The 6,360-nt window shown below is 41.0% G+C and overlaps 1 long non-coding RNA gene across 1 annotated transcript; it reads right to left on the bottom strand.

The window, feature by feature from the left end:
* Positions 1-3,506: 3,506 nt before the first annotated feature.
* On the bottom strand, positions 3,507-4,432 carry LOC133612138 (uncharacterized). The gene is made up of 2 exons (XR_009816086.1): positions 4,264-4,432; positions 3,507-4,019 (listed from the first exon to the last, which is right to left on the bottom strand). It is a non-coding gene; the product is annotated as an uncharacterized lncRNA (long non-coding RNA).
* Between the last annotated feature and the right edge of the window lie 1,928 nt (positions 4,433-6,360).

Raw genomic sequence — 6,360 nt, forward strand, 5'->3', positions numbered from 1 at the left:
TGATAGACTTAAAGGGGCAGCACGGTGACACAGGGGTTAGTGCATGTGCCTCACAATACGAAGGTCCTGAGTAGTCCTGAGTTCAATCCCGGGCTCGGGATCTTTCTGTGTGGAGTTTGCATGTTCTCCCCGTGACTGCGTGGGTTCTCTCCGGGTACTCCGGCTTCCTCCCACCTCCAAAGACATGTACCTGGGGATAGGTTGATTGGCAACACTAAATTGGCCCTAGTGTGTGAATGTGAGTGTGAATGTTGTCTTGTCTAACTGTGTTGGCCCTGCGATGAGGTGGCAACTTGTCCAGGGTGTACCCCGCCTTGCGCCCGAATGCAGCTGAGATAGGCTCCAGCGCCCCCCGCAACCCCAAAAGGGACAAGCGGTAGAAAATGGATGAAAGTTAAAAAAAAAAGATTAATGATGATACTTACTGTCATAGGCGCCGATCTGCATTTCTGCCAGTGGGTGCTCGGTGTGTGTGTATTAAAAAAAAAAAATAGACGTTCAAATATGATTTCTGGCTTTATTATTTTGTAAAATGGGCCAAACTGGCCACAAAATTAATTACAACAAGATGGATTTTTCAAAAATGATTTTGAAGACTGAAAGTTGCTATCAATCCCGCATGGGTGCTTGGCATTGTTGTGGATCAGCGCCTATACTTACTGTATGAGCAGGTCCCTTTGAATCCTAAGAGTAAGTGTGTACAGTCAATCTTAAACTTGCACACAACTTTGCATGCTTGTGTGTCTGTTTTGAACCAAAAGGGATTACACTGCTTCATATAGCATGTTTTATTTGGTAAACACAACAGCAACTTAAAAAAAACACTTCATTACACAGGACATGATGTGGATGGAATTACCTACTCAGTGGCCCAGTGGTTAGAGTGTGAGTTCAAACCCCGGCCGAGTCGTACCACAGACTATAAAAATGGGACCCATTACCTCCCTGCTTGGCACTCAGTATCAAGGGTTGGAATTGGGGGTTGAATCACCAAAAATTATTCCCGGGCGCGGCCACCGCTGCTGCTCACTGCTCCCCTCACCTCCCAGGGGGTGATAAAGGGTGATGGGTCAAATGCAGAGAATAATTTCGCCACACCTAGTGTGTGTGTGACAATCATTGGTACTTTAACTTTAATTCTTTTTGGACTTCCACCACCTATGCATTCTATCTAAGTACACTTCCTGCACAGATTTCGGACTGACCATACCGCCGCTCCACCATAAGGGGAATAAACAACTGGTCATTCACCAGCTTCTGCCGTGTAGTTCTGGGCTGATTCCTCACTTTTATGCCCCCTGAGGAGAGATCTTACATGGAGCCCCAGGCCGAGGTAGATTAGCGGTCATGTTTAGCCTTTTCCATTTTCTAACAATTGCTGCAACAGTTGATCTATTCTCATCAAGCTGCTTCCCAATTGTCCCAGAGCCTTTTCCAGCTTTGTGGAGCTCCACAATGTTGTCTCTGGTTTCCTTTGACAGCTCTTTGGTCTTGCCCATGGTAGCAGTTGGACCTTGACTGACCGTGGGCTGCGCATATGACTTCAATGAGCTCAAAGGGGTGGTGGGTGGGTGATTAGTTGTGGGGTAAAGGTGGACTTTTTTTTAAGGTAGACTGACAGCTCTTCTGCGATGAGGTGGCGACTTGTCCAGGGTGTACCCCGCCTTCCGCCTGATTGTAGCTGAGATAGGCTCCAGCGCCCCCTGCGAACCCAAAGGGAATGAGCGGTAGAAAATGGATGGATGGATGGATGAATGACAGCTCTTTGGGAGTCATAATTCTTGCTGATTATCATGTGTGCAAATACTTACGAACCCCAGTAACATCCATACCTTTTCTACCGCTTGTCCCTTTCGGGGTCGCGGGAGCCTATCTCAGCTGCATTCGGGCGGAAGGCGGGGTACACCCTGGACAAGCCACCACCTCATCGCAGGGCCAACACAGATAGACAAGACAACATTCACACTCACATTCACACACTCGGGCCAATTTAGTGTTGCCAATCAACCTATCCTACAAATAAATAATTACAAAAATCATACAATGTGATTTCCGGATTTTTCTTTTTAGATTATGTCTCTATATCTGCACCGTATTGCTTTTTTTTATTATTATCCTGCACCTGGCCCAGCCCTAACCAATCTGGCGCCCTAGGCAAGATTTTAGGTGGCGCCCCCCCCTCACAAGAAACCGAATAGCTTTATCTTTGACCTTTTTTTTTTTACTTACAACTATACCTAATATATAAAGGGGTGGACAAGTGACTATTACCTGCAGGGCAAACATTAGCTAACCAGAAGGCAATAACAATGTAAACAAAAAACACCTGCTTAAAATATCTAATACCTGAGGAATGTAAGGTGGGAGTACAGTAATTACCTAACGTTACATTATTATTTTCCATAACAATTTAGCCCCCTCCACAATATTAACCCAACGTTAAAACAGAACTAGCTATTTATTGATTAGCAATTGCCGAATCATGTAACATTAGCTTAATGCTAACAAGCCAGGTTACTATCACATTCTGTAACAGACAAATAATTTCATGTAGGCTAAAGTTACCTACCTGCTACATCTGTCTTTTCTCGTTTCTACTCCTCTTCTTTTCTCTTTTTTCTTCCTTGGGCACCTGACAGTTTTGGCCGTTTTGACATCTTGTGTTGATTTTTTGATGTGGTGACGTCCAAAAAGAGTCATGATACGGGAAGGGGGGGGGGCGTAATGTTGTAACAAATAATATTTCTATTAAATAGGCTTTACTTTGCATTTTAATTAACGTGGGATTATTTTTTGTATTTAGAAATAATAGTACCAACTTTCTTTTTTTTTTTCTCCAACATTTGTGGCACTGGCGTGGCGCCCCCTGATGGACGGCGCCCTTAGCATTTGCCTATACGGCCTATGCCACGGGCCGGCCCTGTCCTGCACTACCATGAGCTAATGCAACAAAATTTCGTGCTTATCTGTACTGTAAAGTTCAAATTTAAATGACAATAAAAAGGAAGTCTACGTCTAACAGTGGAAATACATCTGTGATGAACATTCTCCCTAATTTTGGGAGAACTTGCAAAATTGCAGGGAGTGCAAATACTTGTGGACCTCACTGTATATGGCCCTTTTGAATCCTAAGAGTAAGTGTGTATAGTCAATCTTAAACTTGCACAAAATGTTAAATGCCTGTTATGTTATGTTATTTTCATTTATTATGCGCCCCACAACCAACTGTTACATCAGCCCGGGGCTCAGCCCGAGTGGAGAAACAAAAAAACAGACACACAAAGGAATCTAAACTAAACCTTTTGAGACTCACAATGAACACATAAATCAAAAGTCATCTGCGGTAAAAAGGTGAGTTTTAAGCTGTGCTCTAAAAGAGTCCAAAGTGGTGGCGGACTTAATATTCAGGGGGAGCTTATTCCATAACCTATGTGCCATCACTGAGAAAGCACGGTCTCCCTTTGTCACCGGTGTGTCTGTTTTGAACCAAAAAATTACTACACTGCTTCATATTGCATGTTTTATTTGGTAAAAACAACAGCATCTTAAAAAAAACACTTCATTACACAGGACATGATGTGGATAGAATACTTTTTGGACTTCTACCACCGATGCATCATATCTAAGTGCACTTCCTGCACAGATTTCGGGCTGACCATACCATTAAGGGGAATAAATAACTTTATGCCACCAGATGATCACAACAAATCCACTGGTATAGAAAAGTGAAATATCCTAAGACAGTATAGAGTCGGTCACTGAGGTCAGATCTAAAGTCGTCTGTGCACAGGCATGTTGAATGGGGCCCTAAATAAAGTACAGTAAGTCTGTGTGAAAGGGGAGGGGCAGGACGCCCCTCAGCAATGCCGGGACACGATTTTGGACTTCTTGCAGAATGATCCGTGCGAGAAGTATTCCCAAAAGCAGGTTAGCCGCTGTCACACGCACAGTGGAACTGGCATTGGGCACAATGTGCGTTAGTCAGTGGCTCACCTGCGTTTAGATACCCAACCACTGTCCTGGGAACAATAACACACAGTATCATGAATTCATATGCAATCTGCAGACAGGATCATACTAGTATGTTTATCTGCCATCTACTCACAAAATAAAAAAGTAGAATAATAAAGTAGTTAAAATGGTGTAGTAATGCAACAGTAATCATTAAAAACAGATATTTAAAAAACAACAACATGTATTTATTGACAATATAGATTTAGCCTATTTATTAATTAAGACTGGTGCGCTCCGTGATGTACTTACCATGCACTTTCAAGTTTTCCTATATTGGAATATCTAAACGCGCTCGTTTCCTCAATGCGAACACGTCCGAGTCTGTGTCCAGACACGCTGCTCGTTTTCCTCCAATAAAAAAAAACGAAATCGCAGCGCGTTAAAAAACAAAACAACTTACGCGCATTTACGGATTCTAGTACAGTGGATCCAACAGCGCCGAAGTTCACTTGCACCACCTCTCCGCCCAGCCCGCTCCCGTGCCTCGACAACCGGCCCTGGTTATGCAAAGAAGGAAGAGAACCGGCACTGTGCTCAGCCAATGAACTCGTCCGTGAACCAATCAATCCCCGCCCCTTTCGTGCTATTGACGAATAGGATCTTCGAAAAGGTTGTCTTTACGCAACTAGCATGTTACTTCACATTTGAGTTCTAGCTAGGGTGCGGCGCGTTCATTTTCGCACGTCTTACATTAGGACGAAACCATTACTCTTTTAGCCACTTTCCCATTAAGATGACTATTCTCGTCAATGTCAACGCATTCTAACATTTTGATATTTAAATAGACGCCAATTGAATTTGTAGGTGCCACTGCGAGCGTAATAGGTATATATTTGAGATGTTTTGAAGAATGCCACCCCTACACTTCCAATGTGAGGTGGTCGGACCCGCCTCGCTGGTGTACAGTGTTGCCATGAGCAGAGGCAGGCTGTGCACGTACAAGGATGCTGCATGGAAGAAGACCCCTTCATTAAATACTGACCGACGCCATTTTTCATGTGTGCTTAACCTGAAAGAAAAATAACAAAACATAAGCAGTGAATTGTATTATGCGAGGTGGTATTCAATTAGTTGTTAAAATATATAAAATACTTACACAAATTAACCTGTTTTCTGCCGTCAAAAAAGTGTTCTTGTTGACAACATCCGGTTTTGAGACCTTTATTTGAACTACTGCCTCGGAATAGATTTTTGGCTATACTTTGTGGGATTATTTGCGTCCAGGATACACATAACCCCATGCTTTATAAATCGGGATTTGCACTTTGTTATGTAACAGAGGGTGGCATTAGGTCTGATTCATTACCACTAGATGGCGACAGAGACGACACTTTCCTCGGTGTTTTTTAAACCACGTGACATGGTTACCACCGTGGGGATGAGCTCGTTCGTTACCAATACCAATATTGTAGTGAAACAATATTATAACAACAAAAAAAATACGAGTACACTTGAATTATATATAAAAAAAAAAAAAAGAGTACAGTTGTTGGTGCAAAAAAAGTAAATAGTGTAAAATAACCAAACAACGACAAATTCACCTTTTTCCACATTTAAAACTTCAAACACTTTTTTCCTGTTTCAGAAAGCAAGGAAACTCCTTTACAGTAATTTAAATTCTAATCGACAAAACAACAATGTGCTCTTCATAATGAATGGATAAAAATAATAAATGTTAAGCATTTGGTATCACAATTATAATCGCAGGCAAGGAATAATTGTATTTTTTATTTTATTACATCAAATACTAAAATTTAGCCAATACTAATAAACGCAGCAGTATTGTATTTACAATACATACTATTTATATAGTATTTATAGTATTCATACTACACGTAATTGTATGATGTACTATAATATAATATTAAGTCATATATTATATTATATATATTATTATTATTGTACTAAAAACGTTATATCTTACCATATTATATCGTATATTATAGTATTATTGTCAACACTAAATTGGCCCTAGTGTGTGAATGTTAGTGTGTATGTTGTCTGTCTATCTGTGTTGGCCCTGTGATGAGGGGATGACTTGTCCAGGGTGTACACCGCCTTCCGCCCGAATGCAGCTGAGCTGGCTCCAGCACCCCCTGCAACCCCAAAAGGGACAAGCGGTAGAAAATGGATGGATGGATGGATATGTTATATTATATTACCATGTATCATATTATATTGTGTTGTAATGCCTTATGTCATATCATAGTATATTATATCATATTACATTACTTTATATTATATTGTATTATATAATATGAAATTATATTATACTATTAATATATTACCCTATATTATAATATATTACATTATATCATATCACATCATAATATCCATCCATCCATT

The sequence above is a fragment of the Nerophis lumbriciformis genome, linkage group LG10 (assembly GCF_033978685.3).
Source record: "Nerophis lumbriciformis linkage group LG10, RoL_Nlum_v2.1, whole genome shotgun sequence".
Classification (NCBI taxonomy): domain Eukaryota; kingdom Metazoa; phylum Chordata; class Actinopteri; order Syngnathiformes; family Syngnathidae; genus Nerophis; species Nerophis lumbriciformis.